Source organism: Notechis scutatus, chromosome 2 (genome assembly GCF_049901735.1).
Source record: "Notechis scutatus isolate UNSWTSFEM ecotype Mainland chromosome 2, rNotScu1.2, whole genome shotgun sequence".
In the NCBI taxonomy this organism is placed as follows: Eukaryota; Metazoa; Chordata; class Lepidosauria; order Squamata; family Elapidae; genus Notechis; species Notechis scutatus.
Window position 1 is genome coordinate 76,784,271 of NC_142010.1, and position 26,178 is coordinate 76,810,448.

General features: G+C 37.2%; 1 protein-coding gene across 3 annotated transcripts in view; it reads left to right on the forward strand.

Moving 5' to 3' along the window:
• Positions 1-348: 348 nt before the first annotated feature.
• Positions 349-26,178, forward strand: part of PDGFRB (platelet derived growth factor receptor beta) — a 96,904-nt gene continuing 71,074 nt past the window's right edge. Inside the window, exons 1-2 of one of the 3 annotated variants that reach the window (XM_087955181.1) lie at positions 350-508; positions 5,259-5,275. The gene's annotated coding sequence lies outside the window, so the exon portion shown is untranslated. Of the gene's footprint in view, positions 509-5,258; positions 5,276-26,178 lie in introns of all 3 variants that reach the window. The other 2 variants (XM_026686246.2, XM_087955180.1) reach the window with 2 other exon arrangements.

Genomic DNA, 26,178 nt, shown 5'->3' on the forward strand with positions numbered 1-26,178 from the left:
TGCCCTTCTTCTCCAGAAAGGAAAAGAAGCAAAAGGGGTCCTTCCCCCCCCCCCTTTTCTATCCTTCCTGTCTCTGTCTGCGATTACGATCCAAAAAGTTTGAACCCAAAGTAGGATTAAATCAACAACCGCAAAGCCTCATTCCTGGCAGAGGCTTCTTGTTGGTTTAAAAGAACCGCTGCAGAGCTGGAGCAAGGGCTCGGTTTAGGATCCTGTGACGAATACTCGGGGGGGTAATAAAACAAACAAACCAGAGCCTCTAGCCAGGCAGTGGGCGCTCTGGGCACCCTCCTCCCCCCCAGTCCCGCCCCTTCAAGCTTCAGACAACCCTCCCCAGGCATTTTTTCCCCCTTTTCCTTTCTTTTTCTTTTTCGCAAGACTGCATAGCTCAGCTGAAGGACTCGGGGCAGTCGGAGAAACTTCAGAAGAAAGATAAAACGAAGTTTTGAAAGGGAGTCCCAGCAAGTTCTGGGCGCCGTTTGGCAAGAGCCCTTTCTGCAAAGTTAAGGTAAGCCCTTCCGTAGTCTCCTTTGCTTTTAGCTTGTTTGTTGCACCAGCCTAAAAACAAGTTGCAAATGGAAACTCTTTTTTTTTTAACGAATCCAGATGTGGAGGGCTCACCACATTTGCTTTTGGGATCAGTTTCCAAAAGGGCAAAAGGCAGCATTTGCAAATATTTAAATGCTTCATTTTCCGTCAATTTCTTTCTTTCACTGAGTCCCAAAGAGCATCTCCATACAAAGCAGAGTTACAAAGCCCTTGTTTCAGGGACTGAACTTCAAAAGTCTGAAAGAGAAAAGGGGACAAACCTGAACCTTACTTAAAAGTAAGATTCTCAAGGAGAGAAGCAACTTAGAACTAAGGAGGACAATTAATCTGTTGGAAAAACTTTCCTCCAGAAGTTGTGAACGCTCCAACACTGGAAGTTTTTAAGAAGTTGTTGGATAGCCATTTGTCTGAAGTGGTGTAGGGTTTCCTGCCTAAGCAGGGGGTTGGACTAGAAGACCTCCAAGGTCCCTTCCAACTCTGTTATTCTAATTCTAATAAGATATTCAGTGCCCTAAACTGAAATTAGGAGGTGGGAGTCATTGGGCTGAAGGTTCAGGTTTGTCCCCATTTCTCTTTCAGATTTTTCAACTGTTTGTGTCCATCCAGTGAAATACAGTGGCTAGCATTTGAAACATAAATTATTTGCAACATCATAAGGACTCAAAAAAGAAAGAAAAAAGTCTATTGGTTTGCCTGAGGATGGGAGAAAGCATCTCCCTGTGTCCTGTTTACCATCCTTTTTTGTAATAGTTTTAAGCTCAGATTTCAAGAGTACTAATACTGTACTGGTTTTACTTTCATTAGTTAAAGATGAACTCCATGATGTGTGAAAACGGCTTCTCTAGAGAGCCAAACACCAAAAGTGTGAAAAGAGATACAATATTCTGTTCTCAGAATATTGCTGATCATTGCAGAAGAGAAAACTTTTAACATAGTTGCTATCCTGAAAAGTGAGAAATGGCTAGTTAGCTTTCCCATGCTTCAGGCATCTTCTATATCACCTGCTACTTAGTTTTTCTCCTTTATAGATAGTGCTGGCATTTATGCCTCAAGAAAAATAAATTGAATTGAAAACTTTTTGAGGGGGGATACTCTGGGTACAAGTTCAAAGTACCCCAGTTCGGATTTGTGATCATTTTTCTGACTTTTCTGTAATATCTGTATGCTGTTTTGACCAATTTGCAAGTATCTAAAACTCGAAACATCCCCATTTCAAAATCCACCACCCCCCATTCTGAACACAAATTAGAACAATTGTGCATGAAACACTTCTGGAATGGCTGGAACAGTATTGGGATGCTTCCAGTAATGCTGGAACAACCTGTCTCGAATTTGAAACAAGTATTGTGAGCTCAGAAGAGCTCATTTAGAACTTTTCTGTTACTTGACCTATGAACTCACCAGAGTGGGTACTTCATCACATCAGTATTTCTCACAGTGTGTAGTACATTCAGTGCATATGCGTTTGGTAGGGCATCTTCTTAACCACTGTTGTAAAAGAACACAAGCTACAAATCCTGATTCCAATTTCAAAAATTAACTTCCTGGGTGGTCTTTGAGAAACAACTTCATTCAACAAATCCATCTGGTGATACAGCAAAATTAATTAGTCTATAGAATGCCATGACGACACTGCTAATATATTCAATATTTGGGCATCTAGATTAAAATTCATAGGTAACTAAAATACAGCTATGAGGCAGGAACACAAATCCCATAGCTGTTTATTTGAACATCCCTCTGTTTATTTGAAAGAAACACAATTGTAACATGGGCCTGCTTTCTTGCTACTATAATCAATTTTATTCTTATAGTGCCACTCTCTTTTATAATGCTCCTTTTGGGGGCGGAAGGTGTGAACTAAACAATGTCATATATGTTAATTTTATAATAATGTTTCAAAGTGTCTATTATTTATTCCCAATAATATGAATTTGTGACTGAAAGTTTTTTAGCTGGTGTTGGCCTTATTACGCCTTGAGTTCTTTCCAAGAATCTAGAATGCTGCAATGTATCAGCATGGTATATGTGCAGATCCAAGCAATATGGCCTTTTGCATTTGACATATTTTTTCTCCATGTGCAGATTTTTTATGTGCCATCCAATAGTTTTGGTATGGCATCCAATGTGCCAATAACAACTGTGACTACCAATGTCCAGTTTATGTCATAATCTTTCCATTTCTACTTTCAGATCTTGATACTTTTTTATTTTTTCCAATTCTTTGTCTTTTTTTTTTACTGTCCCCTATTATTGCCACATCAATTATTCACACTTTCTTTGTTTCAACCACAGTTATATCTGGTGTGTGATGAGCCAAAGTTTTATCAGTCTGTATTCATAAAACCTACACTATTTGAACATTATTATTAATATCATCATCATTATCTTAAATTTATTGGCAGCCCAACTGCAATTAGGGTTTGATGACTTCTCATCATGCATTTTAGATAATTTGACTCTCCTCTGCTTTTCTGCAGTTTTTCTTTGAACTGTACCCAACTCTGGGTCCTTCAGGAAAACAACAAACAGACCCTGAGTGCCAGAACCCTGCAGAGAATATGCCCTGAGCCCAGGACTCCTTGCCTAGACTGAATTTGGTCTTTTTTATTCTTCCAGCTAGGCTTCATTCTGAAGAAACACGGGAGAGATTTAGACTACTGGCCAGCCAAGGAAGCAAATGCAGCAGGGGATATGTTCCCTCTCCATTTCCATTCTCCCATTGCTGCTGTGGCAGCTACTTCTGAACTGCAAGGCTCAGTGCCTGGTCTTATTTTCTGTTTCTAAGCAGTGGATAGACTCCCTGGCTAGTCTGTTAGCTCAGCGATCTTTGCTGCCTCTGGCACATGTGAATTGCTCAAATGTAGCCATGAAGTTGAACAGAAAATGATATGCTTTTGTTATCTCCTACTTGCCAAGAACTGAAGAAGTGGAGGACACTATGTGCTTTTGAGAATGCATTAGAATTATGGAAAAAGCAAAGGGGTTAGGTTATTTATTAACCAGTCCTCAGAGTCCAAAGATATTTTCTAGGAAAAAGTTGAATATTTGCATTAGAAGATCAGCAACTTCACATTTGTTTTCACTACATTACAATCTAAGTATCCACCCAATATCCTTGAGTGGATATTGTCTGGACCTAGTGATTTATTTAGTCATGATTTGTCCTGGAGGCCTATGATTTCATCTGTTAACCTCTGTTTGCAGTACTATCTTACATCTTCCAATTCCATTTCTTTCTGTAGCATATCTATTGTCAGATAGACTGCCAACTCCCCCAACTTGTCTTACTTCAAATGTATTATAAAACATTCTGGTTAGTAGTAGCTTCTAACTGTAAGTAGCAACTTCTAACTAACATTGCCTGAATGTGAGCAAAGAACTTGGCCTGTATTGGTTGGATCTGGATAAACCTTAAGTCCATTAGGAGCACGCACATGGAAAATTGAAAAAAAAAAAACATTGGAAAATGACTTCCACATTGCTCTACCAGAATTACATGGATGGATAACTATACTGTAAACACCAGTACCTAAACTTGACACAAGAGAGTCTCTAATCTTAGTTTTAGCTTCAATATACAGTATTCTAAGTAGCTTGTATGATGACATTTTAAAAATACTGAGATCTCTAAGCATTTTGAAGACTTGGACCTCTATTTTCTCTTTTAATTTTTTATTAATTAAAAAAAAAACTTCACTATTTAGAGAAATTTGTTCTTTTTAAATCAAATGCGCTAATACTAGTCTAGTTTGTTGTTGATGGTGGTGGTGCGCTCATGTGTTTCACGGGAATTACATCGTAGTCACTATTTCCAATTGGTTCATTTGTCTGTGTGGTTATTGCTTATTTTGGTCATAGACCAGCATAAAGCACCATAACAATCATTCTAAAATAGAAACAAAACATCATACTGTGATAATACAAAAGCAAAAAATAAGAATTATTGGTATAGAATTGCAAAGTAAATGGATTAAGGCCAGATAAGAAACCTATAAATTACAATCTAGTGTCTAAAAGTTTTAATTAATTAAGATAGATAACTATACATAAAGAAGAAGTAGTGGGATCTATAAGATCCTAGGAGAATGTAAAGTTATCTCAACTTGTATTGAGCCTAGTACCCGTTCAAGCTCTACTAGTAGAGGTGGTATTTAGCAGGTTCTGACCAGTTCTGGAGAACCAGTAGCGGAAATTTTGAGCAGTTCTGAGAACCAGCAAATCCCATCTCTGACTGGAGATTTTACAGTATCCTTCTCCTGCCAAGCCCACCAAGCCATACCCACAGAACCAGTAGTAAAAAAAAATTGAATCACACCACTACCTACTAGGATTTGATTGGGATTATGACAGTTATGATTCAACCAACTACAGCAAGAAAATAACAAGATAAGACATGGAATGGTATGTGTATAAGGTAGACGGGATTATAAGATAGAGTGAATCATGGCAACCTAGGCAAAGTTCAGAATAACTTCACTTTGGAGGAGCTATTTATGTTTGATCATAGCTCTGACCCAAAACTGGGCTTCATTATCTAAAATCTCTACCTTTTGGTCGGTTAGCAGCAGACAAAGGTAATCGGACTCCAGCCTGCCTGGGTATCATATGGTAAATGGGGAAATATACATTATACATGTCTTGTAGATTTCTATTAAAAAGGTAGCAGTAACACATGATCCATGTTTTCAATTTCCGCTTCACTGCAGAGACAGAGGAAGCAGAGGTAGAGCAACTCTTTAGGTATGTTATGGAATCTACCTTCCAAAAGAGCAGAGGGGAGGGCATTGCAGCAGGCAAGTGTAAAATATCTTCTTGTGGTTTGAAGGATAGTATTGTACAGGTAATATGCAGGAGCCCATTTTTGTGAGTTCACTTAATTAATATAGATCATTTTGCAGGACCATATATCTGGTATGTTGCTTGAAAGATGCTTTGGCCTGATCAGTCCCATTGAAATCAATATATCAGAGAAGACTCTACAGTGCCTTAGGGTGGCACCAAGTAGTTTCCACACACAGCGTAAAACAGATTGTATAACTGTGGCAAGGGGGTAACCTCTAATGGTTCTAAATTCTTAGACACCTATATTTGGAAGTTTTAAGACAGCAGCACTATTACTTTGGCCTCAAATACTTTTATTCCACTAGATATGTAATTACCTTCTATCTTACAAAAAAAATCTTAATATGGCAACTATACTTCTGACCTCTTATAGAGATTGAGTTTGGGGCCTCCACAAGCCGATGGTGTAGAAAACAAGTCCAAGATTTTGGAAGGTCTGAACCTATTCAGTGTTACTCCCTTTTCTTTGTCTCCTATAATTCTGTCTAAAAAGCTTTTTGAAACAATTATTTTTATTTTTTGCTAATTAATAATAAAATAGTTTGCGCACTTGACTTAGGGCTCCCTTCAACCCAACGGGTGAAATACAAATGAAGGCTGCATTATCTGAATGTAAAAGTAGTACAGTAGGTCTACCAGCCAGGTTTGGAGGAGGATGCTCTAAATTTTGTGAGATGTGCTACCATATAATTAATAAATTAATCCTTGTATTTGAGACAGATACTAAAGATTTATATGGTTACTTTTGTTCTGGTCGGTTGGGTGATCTGGGTCATCAAAGATGTGGGAATTGAAACATCAGCCAGAAAACTTAAAACTGTAAACCATCATTTATGAAAATGAATTTCTGGATCCCCAGCTGTCAAACTTGCTGGAATTTGAAGAAAATTGTCTTCTAGGCCGCACCTTTTGGACGTCAGGCCCGGTCCCGCCACCGCTGGGCGCCCCCGCCCCCACCCCCCCCCCCGCCCCCCCCCCCCATCCTCCCCTTTTACGCGCTCCGGGCGTCACGGCCGCGAAAAAGAGGGGGGGCGCCACCGCGTTGGGGGAGGGTTTGGTGGGAAAAAACCCCCCCACACCCCCCCCCCCCCCCCCACTGAACCCCCCCCAACACCCCCCCCCCCCCCCCCCCCCATGCGAAACGGCGCTCCGGTGGCTTCAAACGCTGCTGAAGAAAATTGGGGCCCTGTTCTAGGCAATACTTCCTGCCTGGAAAAATAAAACCTTCCCACCTTGATTATTAACAGTTGGATACATATTTAAACTAGTTGGGACATAACATACTCTAGGAAGCATTAATTGATCCGAGAGTAATTGATCTGAGAGTAAGAACAACTGTGAGGCATATAAAATTATATATTTAGTAAAGTTTGTATTGAGTAAAAGAAAAACAAAACCCCTCTGCATTGCTTTTTGAAACTGTTGCCATGGATTGTGGTAACTGAATTGGAATTCTGTATCTGGCTTTGGATATTCAACTTTCTTCTGGCTTGTAATTTGATTGATGTTCTCTCCTGTCCTGCAGGAAAATTTCAAAATTCTGGAGTTAGAAAACCAAGAGATCTTTCTCTTGGACATAAAAAGACGCTTCCTTTTTCAGAGTGAAATTTTTGTGCTAATCTGCTGTCATAGAAAGTAAGGGTAGCAGAGGATCTAGGCTTAAAGTGATAGGAAACTCAAGACACTTAATGACTTAATGAGTTTTTCTTAATGACTTCACAGTTTCTGGAAATTTTACTTCTGAGTCCTGAGTCTTGCATTTATTGAGGAATGTTACAGTTTGGACAGCTGTGGTCAGAGCCCCTTGCTGTTCTTTCATTTGGTGTGATCCTGCTTGCATTTTCCTACTGCTGTTCTACTAAAAGCACAACATTAATTTTGCCTGGGCTCGGCTTTAACCTCTAGCCTTTCATTGGTATGCCTGACCTAGTGCCTGACCTCTATGGTATTCCCCACTGACCTCTTCTGTTCTTTCTGTATCCCTAAACTTATTCCCAGCTTTAGTATGACAAAGTACTAAAGCTAACGTGCAGTGGGACATATGCAAGCATCCTGTGTCAGGCAGTCAGAACTGTCAGCTCTTTGCAGTTACTGTCACTAAGCTAGACAGAAGGCTTGGTACATTAGCCCCCTCCCCTTAATCTCAGGATTCTGGTTGCAAATGGCACAACTCATCTACTTAAAAGGGTAATCTTCGTGTATAGCACGTAGTGCTATTGTGCAGTTCTTTCAGGAGATTCTTAGGTTATGACTACAATGTTTAAAGTTTAAAGAAACCACCTCCAGCATCACCATTTTATGGTTGGTCACATAGCCAGCCAAAAGTTTAGACTGGATTTGGCATTTTAGCCTTCCTATCCAGTCCTTCCCAAGGACCTGGGGTAGGCAGATTGATGATGATGAGGAGGAGGAGGCGAAGGAGGAGGAGTCGTCACACAGTCGGCACAATGCTTAGGCTGGAGCTGGCATTTTTATCCATTGATTGAATCCTTCCCAAGGACCTGGAAGAGGCAAAGGATGTTGTTTGATGGTGTTAAAAGTACTGGATGTAAGAGGCTTCATGCAAAGCTGCCTTTTGCAATTGACAGATGCTGAGTTTTCCCCCCAGTTATGGTTAGTCACACAGTTAGCCAAATTTTCAGACTGGATTTGACATTTTTACCCCCATCTCCCAACCCCTATCAAATCCTTCTCAAGGACCTGGGGTAGGCAGATGTTTTATGGTGTTAGAAGTATTCTCACAGGATAATTCCACCTTTTTAAATGTATAATTCAAGGTGGCAAACATACCTAATACAAGTAGTCTTGTTTAGTAACTACCTCATTTAGCTACCATTCACACTTGCAACAGTGATGAAAAATAACTTTGCAACCAATTCTCGCATTTATGACCTTTTCAAGTCTATAAAGCAAAGTATTAGCTGAAGTAAGATCATTAACATGGCCATGCTTTCACTTAGCAAGCACTTTGCTTAACAACCTAGTTGCCAGGCCCAATTATGTTTGCTAAATGATGACTACTTGTATTCCGGCCTCCTGTTTTCCCCTCCACAACCCTGTGAGATAAGTTTATTTTATTACTCCTTGACTCTGGTTTAAAAAAACACATACTGTAGATTAATAGATACTCTTTATTGTTAGTGTGAGTCTATGGCCTGAGAATTGTGACTTGAATCATTTAATTCTGCTACAAGTCAAGACAATGTTTTCATTTTGTATACAAAATTAAAGTTTGATCTGACTTTCAAATTGTTCTGGCCTGGCTTATCCTGGCAGATAACTAAAAGACATAACAAATGATACTGGGAATTACATTTGTTTGTTTAAACAAAAAGGGGAAAATCCCTTTAAAATGTATGAAAGGAATGCATGTGTTGTTTATTGGCATTCCTGTTTAAATAAATCCATAGGGTCCTTTCTAAATAGATGAGTAATAGGGCATAATTAATTTTCTATTCAATTATGCATTATTGTAAGTTATTGCTTGTATACCCTCTGAATATATTAATAATACTTTAGAAACCATGAGTATACCCTCTGTTTCAAACATGTACAACAAGCTTATTAGTATCCCCTTGGTATTCTACCCACCAGTTGCTACTGGAATGTGAAATTGCCAAAGTTAAAGTGCACAACAAAAATATTTGTGGCTTTGTTTAGATATTTGATTCCTACTTGTTGTTTATACAAATATTTGTTATCTTTTTTTATTGTAAGGGAGCAGGAAGTCCAGACTAGCCAATTCAAATAGGTGTGGGCGGGGGGCGGGGGGGAAGCAACATGTAAACCATAGGTAACTGAACTTTAAAAACAGCTCATAAGAAGAAACTATCTTTACAGGAACAAAGTGTTTTCATGCTGTCAGATAAAACTGCATGAGAGCTGTGATCCATCATCTTTTATTAAAAGGAAATGTTTTTGTAAGCAAGGCATGCAAAAACAACAACAACCAAGGGACCAACATGCCACTGAGGTGTAGGAGGAATCCCTTCTTTTTCTTTCTTGATTACATACAATCTCTTCAATCTCTTTTGTCCCTGTTATAAGGACTAAGCTAAGAACAGATTCAGCCAGCCTCCAATGTTCCTTAAAAATTCATCGGATGAAGTGGAAGAAAAAGAAGCATATTAAGTTAAATCAGGAAAAAAAAGAAAACACAAGGGTTTACTCTTTCATATTCCCAGCAGTAAGAATAATTTCCTTTCTCACTGAGGTCTTTTGACTTTTACAGAGATTGGCTTGTTTTTAGAAAGAATGAAAGAATTAAAAAAAACCTTGCAGAAATAAAATAAAAGCTAAGGCAGTAGGATTTCTGCAAGTCTTAGTGGGTAGTTCTTTTGCAATAACTAAACAAAGAAATGCTTCAACTCATTCCCAGAACACTGCCTTTAGTGTGAATGCATTAAAAGCCTGTGTGATAGCTCTGTATCACAGCAGTGACAAAGTATCTCATGGTACCATAATTAATAAAATGGTAAATATATACAGAAGTTATCCAACTATCTACGATCCTTAAGATTCATAAATCATGCAGTAATAAATGTCACAAACGCCATGGAACATGAAATGACATGAAACAGAAGAAACATTTTATTATATGTAGTGACAAGTAAAAAAAGTACTGAAAAGATAAACATGGTGCTATAAAAAAATTAGAAATCAAATTTGAACTGAAATCACATTTTTTCTTATTATATAGAATCCCAGAAAAAAAAATCCTGCAGAAAAATATATGCTCACAGCAGCAAAAACATATTTTGCCCAGCACTGGAAGAAAGATACAATTCTGAAAATATCTTTTTGGGAACTTAAACTTGGAGATGATACAAGAGAATTAAACTGGGAGTATATGGCTAAGAAAAGCCAGAAGTAGGGAATGACCCCAAAAAATTTCTGGGAACGTACATGGCCATATTTATTGAGATTTTTGTCATTCAATTATCTAATATAGAATAGGAAGGTTGATAGTTTGTCTTAATATCTTTCAGTATTTTTCTCCTTACAGGCTTAGTATATACACAATATGGATCACTGTGATTTTCCTCCTGTTATGACAAATTGTATACAGTTTGTATTTTTAATCTGATGATAAATCCTCAGAGGCAGGGGAGAAACTTGGACATTGTATGACTTCAGCCAATGTTCATTTTCAGTAATCTACTGTATATAGGGTTCAGAGCTTTTATATCAAGTTCTGATATTTGGAGACTGAACAGTTAATGTTCTGGCTTCTCCAGCATGAAAGAATTTTTCTCCTAGTTTCAACTATGTGTTGGAAAATGCCCAAGTCTGCAGTTCTCTAGAAAGTAGAATTTATTTTTTTTAAATGCATCCACAAGCCTCAAAAAAAATGAAAATTTATTTTATAGCTTGTCCAGGACAAGAGAGAAAGATAAATAATGCCATAGAACTGAGGTGGCGTCTTTAGAATGGAGACTCGAGATGATTTGTTTTCTGCTGGCCCTGATTCAGAGTAAACCACAAGCAAACATATTTTCAGTATACTTTCAGTATAAATAAGACAATGAGACTTGCCAGGAAAAGCAATTCAAACATGAATGTAGCAATTTAATTGGTGCCAATTACTGTGTCTTGGTAATGTTGAGAATTCAGCCACAACTCCTTAAAATCCTGCATGTCAAAGAAAATGATAGTACTGGAAAAGCCATATGAATGGATTAGTTCGATGTGTTGGGAATCTATTACCTGTTCAGGTTTCCTGTAAGTGAGCAGTTATGAGATTTACACAAGTGACATTTTGTCAGGCTTTGTCACATATTTGATGCATCAGCAACTTCTTAGTGATTATTAGTATTTTAGGATCACCTTCTTGTATAGGAAATGTGAGGTATCAGCATTTCTTTTCCTGTGTATCTAAATACAATTTTCATTTAAACTCATCTGATATAATGTGTTAGGATTTTATGTTTTACTTTATTTTTTATGTCCATGCAAATACTGTGTCCTTATTTGCAGATTTAATTTGCACACTTACTGCTCAAAGATAAGAGCATTCAAATGTGCACAAGATATTTTAACTCACATGCTAGTCCTCTTGTTTTTATTGTTTTCCAATCTAATAGAGTTTAATCACAATATCTTTCCACCTGGTTTTTATACCAATATATCAATGCAAGTTATGACCTGCACTTTAGTGTAATACTCTTTTTAGCTTACTCATTGGATTTAAGTCCATGGTTCAAACAAACTGATGCAATTCACTGGGTAATCCAGAAAATAAAAGAATTCCTGTAAAATATCAGGAGGGGAAGCATCAATGCCTCAGCCTGGTTTGTGATCTGATGGGCTGATATTAGGGAGGAAACACATAATTGACCTATCCTGAAGCATTGCAGCATGCAAACTGGGAGAAGCTATTTGGTTTGCGGCCACACAGGTTGAAATACTGGAGTTGTATCCAGACCTTCTGATACACCAAACTACTTTGCAAATTAATGTTTTCCCACCAACTTATTATTATTGAGTCTCTTCACACTCCTCCTTTTCAGTTCCCCATCCATTGTGTCCCATTCAACTTTGTTGCTGCAATGTGATATTCTTGCTCTGATTAGTTTTATACAGGTTTTGTGTCTACATTAAGATGGTATATCAGTATAGATACTGAATAGTTTACTTGCTTACTTTTTTCATATATCTTTATGCTGAATTTTCAATTGGGCTATCAAGCACAAGCAACCAGAACAACTTCCAGAATTATAAAATGGGTTTCTTTATTGTTGATGACCAGTTTACAAAAATCTCACCAGATTATCTGCTTTCCCTTGGGAAACGGCAGATAGAAACCTAAAGTTTCAAACATTTCCTCCCCCGAATGAACTCTTAAGCTGGAATGTCTTTTAACCCACCCACCTCCAATTGGGGCCCTGTCTCCTTCAGCTGGTGATTCCATCACACTTTCCCCATTCCAACAAAAAACTCCACACTAGATAAAATCAGACATAAAATCAGAAAATGTTTCAAGCAAAAAATCTGAAAATGTTAATCCAATGAATAAAAAATATATTTAAAATTGGTCAACAAAAATGTCTTCCAAGGAAGAGGTTTACAACATTTTCAGGCGAAGGGATTGGAATAAACAATGTGACATTCTTGTTTTAAGCATAATAGCCTTTACTTTATGACGAATAAAAACACAAAGTTGATTAGATGACCAAATGGGAATGAAGGCGTATTCCTATAACTTGAAATTTCTAATTAATACCAGATAACACTGATATTATTTTAGCACTGTGTATGTATAAGCTAATGATTCCTGTAATTTGGGGATGCTTGGCATGTTTGGAAGACACCTTGGAGTGTTTTTGCAAGATGGCTGCCAAGAGGAATATGATTAGTTATAAGGCACTGATTTACTAGAATATTCCTTGCCAGCCAATTTCCCCAGCTCCCAGAATGCTCCATGCCACCTATAAAAGTATCAATTTTCTGAGCAGGTGGGGACAGTTCAAAATATGACTGTGGCTGCCCATCCTTCTTATTTTTCTAAAGAGAATATTATTTTCTAAGAAAATAAAACTTCATTTTTATAAGGTTCACTTAGAATCTAGAGGCACTTCTAAAAATAAAGGGGGGCACTGATGTTACTCAAGAAGGTTTGTTTTTAAATGTAAGAAATTGTATAGTGCCTGGAGGGTTTTGTGAGGTGAAAGAATTACCCATAGATCTAAATCCTTGAATTTCTGGAAAACATTCAAAGATAAATCAACTTTATAAAGTACTGAAAATATAGTTTGTTTGCATTCTGATTGTAGGAATCCTACTGAGTACTGGCATGCATCTAGGGTACATAAAGTTCCTTGGTTTTCTTCCTACATTTAATATTCAGTCTTAATGGGTATTTCTATTAACCTTCTATTAGTGTGTTTATATTGTTAATGTTCTGCATGTCTGAAACAATGCTTTCTTTTTCATTTGAATAAGCAGTAAGACATCTTTGTCTTACCACTGTAACATGCCTTCAGTGAGAAAACACTGAAAATGATTCTTCTAGAACAACCTTCCCCAACCCAATATTCTCTAGATGCATGCTGATAAGGGGTTTGTGGATTTGCCATCTCGATATATCTGGAAATATATTGGGTTGAGGAAGTCTGTTCCACATTATATGCCATCAATTGATAAAAGGGCATTCCTGTTAAAATAAAATCTCAGATGCAAATAACATGAAATAACAACTTATTCCAAAATAAAATAAGTTTAAAAAAACATGCTTTTAAAATGATGGAGATACTCTCTTTTATAAATGTTGGAAGAAAAATCACCTGGCCAGTACTTTTTCACCTCCAAAAGTGTTTGGAAATAAACTGGAAGAATAAACTAATTATGTAGCTGAGATAAGAAGGCAGGGTCTTTTTCAATGTATGAAGAGAAGTCAACATGGTTAGTTGCCAGGATTTAAATTTGTTTTAGTCCTTCCCCCTTCCTTCCCCATTACACTAAGGGCTGGTGCCTTCAATTTCTTTTCCTAAATGTGGAAATGTCTAGGTAGATTTTTGACTCTAATTTGGAGAAAAGATTTTGGTAGCTGGCAAAGAACAGTTACTATGGAAACTATGACTAGCTGTTTTAATGTACCAGTTGTTAATACTAACTTCATCCCATGTTTTCAAGATGGGCCCTTATGACTCAGGAATGTTCCAGACTGCTTCCACTTAGAGAAATTAACAATCACAAGCACTTGTCCCAAGAGATTTGGCCCAAGTTGGGAGGATACAGTCTACTTTCTAAAGGAAGAAACAGGCAATGCAAGTGAAAACTATGCTAATGCTAAATTTTGGCCCAGGAGTTCGCCAAAATATTTTGTTGTCTAGTTCAGCCCACCAACTAAAGTTACTCATATTGTTAGTGTGCAAATCTCCTTTTTTTCTGGCTGGGAAATGAAATAAATATTTGCTGTTCATGATAGCCCAACTGGGTGCCTGCCTGCCACTGCTAAAGCTTACCTCAGGATGGTGCATAAATACAAGTTAGCAGAAAGAGCAGCCCAGAATAGCATTAATTTATACAGATCTGTGAATGGAATTTAAGAAGCCATTTTTTCAACTTTATGCTGGAGTTAAGAAAAAAAAAGATATGGAAAGAGTTGTGGTGCTAAAAATGAAAAATGGCACAAGAGCTTCAAATAAGAGTAGAAACTGCATATAAACTTGTATACGATGTACATAAGCACACACATACATGTCATATAATATATGTGACTGAAATAGCAGGAGCTTACTGTGTTTTCTGGAGATTAATCCAAAACTTGGCTCCTGTTCTCTGCTGCATTCTCAGGTACATCAGCAGGCATTCTCTCTGCCTGACCCTTCTGTATCCATAAAGGTATTTTCCCATAATCAGTTCCAAGATTTTTTTTTGCCTGCTTTTCCAAAGCAACCTAATTCTCTATGGGACTGTTTCTTGATGCTAATAAGGAGAAAGAGGAAGCATATGCATTGAGTGGGGTGAATATCAATGTGCTGAGACTTATTTATAACAGTGGCATTTTGCCAAACAGATGTTTCATTTTATTTTAAGCTTTTACAACACAAGCCACTTCTTTTCTGCTTTCTCTCCTACCCCTGAAATGGAGTAGGAAGGTTATGACATGGTTCTGTATACTTTCTGAAGAATTAACTAATTCTTCTGAAGAATTGACTAATAAGTCTGTTCATGATCGCACATGATTCTTGCTCATTTTTTAGTCCTGCTCTGCACAGAACTGTTGTTCTGCCTGTTGTGCATAATTTAGCTCCATGAGAAAGGCTCACAGATACAAGCTCAGTTCCAGAAAGGTTTCAAAAGGTACATACAATACATATTTATATACTTGACATGCTTGCTTATTTATAAGTCAGAAGATATATCCAAATATACGCTAAATCTCCATCAGCTTCAGAGGCAATCTTTTTTTCTTATGAGAAAATAATTAAGATCGGAGATTCTGAGTCACATAGCAGGGGTCATGCACAATATATAAAAACAATCATAATTGTTTTCAATAGTCATTTCCTCTATTGTAACTGTGTTGCTCAGTACAAATACTTGCCAAACATTTTCAAAGATCAGACACTCAAGCAGTGCACATCTGGACAGTCAGGACTGCTTCAGATGGATCTCACTGCGTATAACAGTATCATAGGCATGCGCAGGTAGGGCTTGCTTAACATCATGAGAATGTTGACAATTGCTAGCTTGTCTCGCTGCTGCCAGGATGAAAAATGTAGCATCAGACTTGGGGTTTTGTCATTTTTTGTAGTTCCTATTGCTGAAGAATGTTAAATCCTCCAATGTGGCAGAGAGGTTTTTATGCAGCCAACTCTAAACCATGAAGTTAGCGCCCTGAAGTCATTTTCCCTGCCTTTTAATATTTTCATTTCATTATTTTATTTTATTTTAGGAAATTTATATTGCTGCCTATTCACACATGGCGACTCAAGGTGGCTTACAGGAGTATAAAAACCTCATATATAAAACAATAAAACTAATAAAAGAGAATAATATAATAACAAAAAAAACCACCCCAGTGACAACACATCACATGAGCCATTTAATGGGCTCCATCCCGTTCTGCATTCCTCAGGCCCACTGGCAGAACCAGGTCTTCAGCGCCTTCGGAAGAGTGTCACAGTGGGGCCATTCTAATCTCTGGGGGGATGATGTTCCAGAGAGAGGGAGCCACCACGGAGAAGGCCCTTCTGGGTCCCAGCAAAATTAATGTGTAATATTAATTTTTAAAAAAAGTTTTATTGTTTTTTAAGACAAACATAAACAAACACAACATAAAAACATCAAACCATCTTCCATATATGTACATACAGTGTGTCGGTTGGTTTACAAATTGTTTTGCGCTTCCACTTCATAGTGTTCAATTAGAATTACATTGTATATGTTCTCATATTGTCAATCAAATATTCCTAAATACATTAATATCATTATTAATCATTTGACTATACTATTATTCATTCATGTTTTACAAAATAATCCATATTTTACTGAATTTATTTTATGACAGTTCATATTTCCATCTCAAACCTATCCTATAATTATTTTGTAGATTGTGTATATATATATATATATATATATATATATATAAACATCTTTATATATTCATTATGTTCTAAAAATCTACATATTTCATTACCATTTTTTATTGTCTAACTATTGATAGAATAGATCCCAAATTTTATAAAATTGTTTATCTTCTTGTTCTCTGATTTCAAATTATTTTCTTAATAACTTCCTCCTGTGTTGGTATTTTCTCATTTTTCCAGTTTTTAGCAAATACGATCCTAGCCGCTGTTAATACATTTACAATCAAATATTTCAATTCTTTACTATATATTTCAGGTAAAATTCCCAATAAAAATATATCTGGTTTCAAGTCGATATGCTTTTTTGTCATTTTTTTCCAACCATGTGTGGATTTTAGTCCAATATTTTTTGGCATCCACGCACGTACACCACATATGGTTGTAATATCAATTTTTAACCATCCTTGCCTCTATTTAAAAAAAAATTATCTTCAGTTTTTATATTTTTAACATTTTGCACTACCCAGAGCCACTCTGTGAGGGAGATGGGCAGTTTCTAAATGAAACAAACAAACAGAGAAACAAATACCTGGTGCTCTCCAGATGTAATATAATAACAACTTTCAAAATTCTCGGTAGTTTGGCCGTCAGAGATGGATCCCTTATTATTCGGTTTTCCCGCTCCGATTAGTGATCCAAAGAAGAAAAAGGAGCATTGCTATAACAGGCCCTTGTTACAAAACTTGATGAGAAATCAGGAAGAATGCAAACTGATAAACTGCATGACCTTCATTGCCTATATATTAATGTTTAGATAATGGAGGGGAACCCAAGGTGAACTTAAACTCAAACATATGCTAGTAGGTATATGTGAGAACCACTTCTCACACAGTTCACAAGCAAACACCCTGATGTCAGTTCAATCCCTTACACAGTATTAAAACAAAAGATGGTGAAACCATCCCTCCCACAATGAATGTTTTCTATCCTAAGAATTTGAATTTTGCAGCTGGCTTTTTAATTAGCTGGTCCAGGACATACAGTCTTTTGAGATATCTAGAAATGTGATCACTTTGTTGTGTCCAGGATACTTATTTCCTAATATTTATCTGGTGGTCCTTGTTATCCGTGCTGTCTCTTTTTTCAATGCCTCTGTAATTTCATTTTCCTCCATTTGTAGGTCATCTTTAGCTTCTTGGTCAAGGGTAGCAGCAGAGACCTCATAATTTATTGGTTCTGGACACCCAGAGCAATTCAGTGGAAGGGTTTTGCTCCATTTGTAAGTTCTTATGGAAACCTCTGCCCTTTCTGACATGCAGGATATTTCTGCCCTTAGTATACCCCGCCTGCCTTTTTCAAGAGACAACTGTGTCGTATTGGTTATTTGTATTCTATGTTTCTCTAATGTCTGTGGTATTTTTCTTTCTTTCTAATCCTCCAAACCTACACCTTGGCTTTAAGTTCCAGGCACTTGCATATAAGCTCCTGAGCAGTCTCACCTTTTGATTTTCTGTGATCTGCACATTTATCCACACGGTCTCTGTTTTCTTGATTATTTGTTAGCTTTGGAAGCCATATTCCATGCTGCCACATCGCCTGGGAAAGTGGGAGGGGGTTGATTTTAATTGAGTAGTTCTAAGTAGACAAAATAAAATTCTTTTTTTAGTTCAAAGTTATTAAGTGTGGCGTAGCAGAGAAAAAGGATCTTACACTGGGACAGATCGTGATTGGTCCATGTGATGTGATGATGGGAGAAAAAGGGGGTGGATTGTAGTTTGGGACATTGTGGGGAGTCCGGGAAACTTTTAGTTTCGAGATTCCACAGATGTGCCAGGTGCTATTCTAATAAAGGTACTTTTGAGATTATGCTAGTCTCAGAGTTACTGACTGGAATGGAGGTTTGCTGGAACACTGACATTATCTCGAAACTCTGACATTATTCTTATTTCTTAGAAAAATCACCCCATCCCCTTGCCATCTTTCCAAGCAACCTTCAGGTTTGTTTTTGCTTTCCAATGATCTTTTTATTGTGAAGTATATATAATCTGTTTCTTTTAGTTTGTATATGTAGTCTACACTGCCCAGAATCTCCTGGTTATTAGGATGTGTTATATAAGTACCATTAAAAAATGTACTCATCATATCACAATTGTTTCCCTCCCTTCAATATCAGTTTAAAAGCTACTCTACCATAAAAGTATATTACACACCAACAATATAATATCCTTCTGATTCAAATGGAGCCCATCTTTTATAACCTGGCTTATTTCCAAACCGATTTCCAGTGCCTCAAAAACCTAAATTTAACCTGTTGGCACTCTTATCTAATCCATGCAAGGAATTTACTCAGCTCAGCCTAATTGCCCTGCTTGTGGAACAGGGAACATTTCTGGAAAGCTATTGTGTGGGTCCTGGACCCACACAACAGCCTAAATTTAGCTTTCAGACCATTTCTCAGACCATTGGTATCAGTAGACACCAAAATATTGGTTGCTCCCCAGCATTACCTCCCAGACTATCTAGGTCAGGGGTGTCAAACTCATGTCGTCATGGCAGCGTCACGTAACGTATTGGGACATTTCCCCCCTTCACTAAACCAGGCATGAACGTGGCCAGCATGTGACGCATCCAGCCCACAGACTGGGAGTTTGACAGTCCTGATCTATTCTAGATGGTACATAAAGAGATGAGGAACTTGCACTTTCTGCACAGAATTTGAGGGAATAAGCTTAGCATTGTGGGGAGCATATGGGTTAAACAAGTAGAAAGAAGGTACTGGGTTAAGTATGTAGAAGTATGTCCTGCCAACTATTTAACCAAGAAGATAATGTGGATAATGTTTTCCCAAAACAAAATGCAGACCTTTCAAAGACCCATGAAGTAATAGAGACCGGAGACTTTAATTACCCTGATATCTATTGGGAGATAAACTCAACCAAGAACATTTCAGCAAGAAATTCCTCATTTGTCTTGCTGATAGCTTTCTCCTTCAAAGGATGAGGGAAGGCATCAGGGGTTCAACTTGATCTGATACCAATCCATAGGAACCTTCACACGAGATGGTTATAATATTCCAGGGTTGGCTCCCTTTCTGGGAACCCACAACCTCATTCCTGTTCAACAGCTATGTACGGTATATTAAAATGTGCATGTGTTTAATTGTTATTAAAGGAATTAACAAAAGTCATAAGAGAAAAATAATAAAGAACAGTAAATCATGAAAATAGAAAATAGAAAAAGAAAGTTTATAAAGACATGGCTCCTTGATAGCAGTTATACATTTGTACTTTGCCTCCTCTAAGGCTAAATAATTATTTCCTTCTTTCCATAAACTACCCTTTCAAATCCATAAATCACAAGTTCATTTTTCTTTTCTTTTTTTTTTCCTCACCAAAAAATCCATAAGGGGTTTCCAGTCACTAAAAAATGCAGTTGTTGACCTTTTTCTAATCAAACAGGTAAATTTCATCTTCTCTGCTAATTCTGAATGTATTAAATTCTTTTTCAGTTGTGGAACATTCAACAATGTTGCAAGTCTAAGTTTTCACTGAACTACGGGAGATTAAAAAGAGACAGTTGCAAAAAATTCCAAGTAGGAAATCAGTATGAATTTAAAAAGTATCTAATCCGTGCATATTGACTTTTTATCGTAAAAGTGCAGAAATGTCATCAAGGAAGAGTATATACAGGTTACCCAGATTTGTAAAGATTTTTCAGGAAAAATCTACTGCTCACAATGAGTTGAAGTTGATGTAAAATAAGAACAATGAAAAAAGACTTCAGATATTCTCTAAATTACAGTACAATAGCTACTTACTGAACATGGCAAAAGGCTAATAGATAACAATGGAAATGAAATTTTATTCTGACTTAGTTTTTTCTAAGATAGTTAACTGCCAATTGTGAAGGTCAGATTTATGGCCATCACACTTGTGGAAAATTCATACAATCTGGGACAAGTATCAAGAAAGGAGGGGTGAGTGATCAGGTGAATAGAAGGTAAGTTTTATTAAGAAAATTGAAGGAACTGAGAAAGTCTAACCAGGGGAGTAGATGAAGAATGCAATAATAACCTTCAACTATATGAAAGGAAGTCAACATTAAAGAAAGCTGAGGATGGGTTTTCTGCAATCTCAGAAGGCAGGATGTGCAATTATGGATGTCAGTTGCAAAAGCAGATTCTGATTGAACTTCTGAACAGTCAGAGCAATTTGTTGATAGAATTAATCCAGAAAAATGGGGAGCTTGTATTTGCTGGATGTGTTCAGCTGTCATGAATGCTTTAATTTGTATTGCTGAACTGAATAGATAGTTGGACCAAATGGCTTAAATAGCTCCTTATAGCAGTGATCCCCAACCTTTTTTATGCTGCGGCCCGGTATCCCCAACCTTTTTTATGGCGCGGCCGGTACGCATCAGCTGGCGCCGCCATCTTGTTTTGATGAAAAAGTGCTTCCAGTGAGCTCACCGGAAGCACTTTTTCATCAAAACAAGATGGCGGCACTCAGCGCTCGTGAGCTTTCCGGTAGAAATGGCTTTCTACCCGGAAAAGCTCATCGAGCGAGCGCCGCCATCTTGTTTTGATGAAAAGTGCTTCGGTGAGCTTTCTACCCGGAAAAGCTCACCGGAAGCACTTTTTCATCAAAACAAGATGGCGGCGCCCAGCAAACCAGCGGCCCGGTAGGACTTGTTCCACGGACCGGTACCGGTCCGCGGACCGGTGGTTGGGGACCCCTGCCTTATAGGATTCCTTCACCTTTAGTCTAAGTACTGGGATCATCTTAGTTTCTTGGGAATCCTAGAAAGGCTGCCTTCAACCAAACACCAGGAAGTCTATTGAAAGTGTATGCTCTGTGATTAGAACCATGTGCCAGTAAGGAGAATGGTCCCTGCTCTATAAAAAAAAATATCTGGAATAAAATTTAGGAAGTTAATTATGGCATGATCTACAGTTTCTTGCTCTTGAATTGCTCATATGAATTCCAGCATATATATTCAACTCACCCATCATAATAGATGGCTATATTTACACTATACTAAGAACCAAAACTTTCCTTTCCCAATAGTCTCAATTTTTATTTGCTGCTGCTACTTTAGATGCTATATCTAAAGATATAAATCGCTATGTTTGCTTTGCTCTTTAAAATTTGCATTATATAATGAATTTTCTTCAGACTGTTGCCCTCCAGATGGCTCTAGCTACAACTTCCATAAGTTTCAGACAGCACAGGTAACAGCTGCCTGTTGTACTTCAACATATCTAGAGGACTTGAGAAAACTGGGCCTGGATTTAGAATCAACCTGGTGCCTGGAGCAACAGAATAAATCTTCTGCCATGCTGATCTTTCTATTCATATTTGAGATAATATTTATTAATTAGTGACTCTCAGTCTTTGATTGGAGAATCAGATTTTTGATTATGTCTTAATTTATATACCAATCTTCCAGTAGTTTACAACATCTAAAATTATTGGAAACTATGTAACAACTTCAACCAGGAATATGGGATGAGAAATTAAATCCAAAGTACATAAACATGATATGCCATACCCAATGAAAACCTGGTAGAATGGAGCATCATAACTAAGCATGTTCTGCATTGGTTTCATCTGCAGATAGTCCTCGACTTACAGTGGTTCATTTAATGACCGTTCAAAGTTACAACGGCACTTTAAAAACTGATTTATGACTGGTTTTTACATTTACGACCATTGCAGCATCCCCATGGTCACATGATCAAAATCCAGATACTTGGCAACTGATTCATATTTATGACCGTCATTGTATCCCAGGGTCATGGGATCAGCTTCGCCACCTTCTGACAAGCAAAGTCAATGGGGAAGCCAAATTCACTTAACATAACAAATGCAATGACACAAAATGGGCCAACAAATGTTTCACTTAGCAACATACATTTGGGGCTCAATTGTGGTCATAACTCGAGGACTACCTGTACTAAATAGGGCTGACCTCATTCAAATCTGTTACACTTTGCATGATTTGCAGAAAAAAAATTCTTTTCATTTTCAGGATAATGTGAGGGAAATTATCCCTAATGTAAGTCAAAGACATTTTAAAGATAGCATAAACTGCACAACTAAGGATTAATGATTTGTGTGGCTGTTACAGGATTAATATAGCATGATATCTGAATAAATGCCCACCTGTATCTTTGAACTGCATTGTGGGTCAGCTAGATGTTCTTGAAAACTTCTTGCAGTAGTCTTAATTATAGTCTCGTTAAGTCTTATCATTTTGATTGCCCTTATATTTGTAATTGCTTTTGGATTTCTATTTTTATTGCATTATAAGCCACCCAGAGTCATTCTGGATAGCAAGATGGGTGGCATATAAATTTAATAAATAAAAGTACAGTGGGTTACAATACAGATAATCCTTGATTTATGACCACAATTGAGCTCAAAATTTCTGTTGCTAACTGAGACATTTGGTAAGTGAATTTTGCCCCGCTTTATGGCTTTTCGTGCCACAGTTGTTAAGTGAATCACTGCAGAAGTTAAATTGGTAACACAGTTGTTAAGTGAATCTGGCTTCCCCATTGATTTTGCTTGTGACAAGGTCACAAAAGATGGATGACATGACCCTGGGACACTGCAACCATCATAAATATGAGTCAGTTGCCAAGGGTCTGGATTTTGATCACGTGACCATGGGGATGCTGCAGAAAGTTTGTAACTGAAAAATGATTTTAAGTCACTTTTTTTCAATACCGTTTTAACTTTGAACACTCACTAAATCAACTGTAGTAAGTTAAGGACTACCCATATTTCGATACTCTGAACAGGTTCTAAAAATTATTCTCTCACAATAAAAATCAATGCAAGGAAATCCTATTTTATTGGGGTTTCGCTTTTCCCTAGGCTCGCACCTGCAGCCTCATACCAAGTGAACAATGTAAACTGAAGCAGAGATTCTGCTAAACCAAAATGGCACATTTTCCTCTTTTTCTGATTCCCCAGGAAGGTCAAGATAAGTAAATAATCACTCTAGATTGAAGCTAAAGAGATAAAAAAACCCTATCAGATATTGAATATCATGCATGCATTAAGATCACCAATCCTTCGAGATCCTCAGTCATAGCTTGGTTTCAAATTTCAGACTTCTGTGTTTTATTATCAACTGTTTATGCATTTCAAAGCCAATCCATATGTGTATATTCTTTTTGACTTCAGTTAGGGGTTGGGAAAATGTCTTTCTGATAGTAATCTGGCCTATGAGTAAACATAATGTCATGGGATTCTGAAGACCCCAGGGGACAGATGTTGCAATAACAGATGTTTCCGGGAAAAGGAGAGAAAAAAACCCCTTTGATTTATTCATTTTATGGAGTGGGAAAGAAATGGATTTACAGAGACCAAGTCAGCCCAAAGGACAGTGGTTAAATTTACTGCAAAGGCGAGTTTTGCCCTAGATGATGGATATTTAGACTTTACCTCTCTATGATCCAAGAGGAATAATTGATTGCCAAAAAGTGTGAAATGTAGTCAAGCCAAATGTTGGATTAAAACCTTGAAAAGTGCCAAATACTAAAACTCCTGCCATGTTTCCTTTCTACACATGGGCATCTATGATCTCACTTAATGACTCAGATTCATTTTTTAAAAGGAGAAATATATTGTATTTTATTTTCTCTTAATTTATAACAGCTGTGCTGGGTTTGCTTGGCAGAATCTCAGCCTGGCAAAGCATTGTGGGAATTACTGGAAATGTGTGCTGGCCAAGCCCATCTTTGAAAAGAAAAGAAAACACATAGAAAAGAAGTGAAATGCTTTTCATTTCCTTTATGTGATATTTAATGTGCTAGGAACGCCTGTTAATTGTTCAATATAATCTCTCTCTCTCTCTCTCTCTGTCTGTAATATTGCACTATCATCTCTTTTTGGTATTATTTCAAAATATTTGTTTCTCTAAAAATTATGCATTCATTGAAAACCACAACAGACATAAGATATTATCGTTCTTCCTTAAGCGTATAAGGGAGAATACCAATCTTTATAAAGGGCAGTCAACTAATTTGTTATTTACTGAGATGTCTGTACTTGGTCCAAGCAGTAAAATGCTCATTGAAGCAACAAAGAGCGTGGAAATATATATACTGTAGCTTTATTCTATTTGCATGTCTTTATTTTTTTATCAGTCCTAGCCTGTATATTCCCATTTTTCTTTGAAAATTTGAGATCCTTTGTTTGCTTTCTACCAATTGCTATTACCTTAGCACTGATGTATATGCATTAGGGTGTTTCTAAAACAGCCCTTATTTTTGATCTTGGCACAGAATGCTGTTTCCTTAATTACAAATATGCTTAGGAATTTGCTTAATTATATATTATACTTCATGAGTGATTTGTGAATCTTTTATGGCTCTACAGATCCTGCACCTACTTTTGGGTATGGTTCAGCTGATCAGTCAACATTTAGGCAGCAGAAACTGAATGCTATTTTGTACAGCTATTAGCTGCAAATAATTAGTCTTTTTCAAGAGAGTGGGGAGTGGGAATTAAAGCTATATCAACCAAACCTGAACACTAGGATATTTGAATTGTATGTTGGTCTATGTCCATAAAAAAGAGATTGAGTTTTGAAGCCATTATTTGTGTTGGCTAATAATAAGATACAGATGCTGGCAATGAAATATCTAGGTGTCTTCACAACAGGTTAAGTGGGAATATGTGTAAAGTATTATTTTATCAATGACTGGACACACAGCTTGGAAGTTAACTTGACCCAATACTCTATTTAGCATATATGTTCTTCAACAATTGGCTATTGTCCTGGATGGAAAGGGTCAACTCTACTCTTATAGCTCTTATGAATTCCCCTAGACACATAAACAGCAAGTTGAGTTCTGTAGTGATTTGGGGGAGAGGGGTGAAAGCTGGCAGAGCACTAAGTCTTTCACTTTCTTGGGTCCCAGAGACTAGAATTCAAGGGATTCCTAGTCAGACTTGTCAATTATCATGAGAAGTTCCTATGAGTAGGAAACTTGAATAGCCAATACCTTTTAAGTGACTCCAGAGTCAGTAAAAGACTTTGGAAAAAGTAAGAGACTCTTAATAACTGAATTTATTTATTTAGTTAGCATATGGCAAATACTATATGGACTTATAGTGGTTCATATGTTAATGTCCAGTCCACCTAGCCATTCCAGGACAGGATGGTCTATGTTGAAAAAAAATCATATGATAACAATGATTGTGGCAAAAAAAATGCTTCAATACTTATCAGAAATACTAGATGTTCTATTATCAGGTAAGCCAACTTAAAGTTAGGGATATACACCCTAGCAGAACCTGCAGGGCAGTCAGGCAGGCAGGCAAATATGTGAGATAAACGTTGTTGTAGTTTACACTCAGTAAAACAGATACAATGTGCTAGTTAAATAGTTTATTCCAGTAATAGTTATAGCATAGTCAAACAGTCCATATATCATACACTAGTTCAGTCCATCCGGGGATTATTCAGTTGCAAAGTCCAGTGTCGAAAAAGAGGTCAGTAAACTTACAAATATCAGTCCAGCAATATATCTCTTCGCAGTAGAGATATGAAGAAGTAAAACCTCTTTTCTTCTTTCAGCAACAGCAGAGAACACGCAGTTAACAATCCATCATCGTCAGCAAGCAATCCAGTAAGCCAGCAATCAATCAAGTTCTCTTGCTCCCTCTTATGGCGATTTTACAACCGCACCCAAAATTACATGCTTTGCAGTTAAAGTGACACACACTTAAATTCA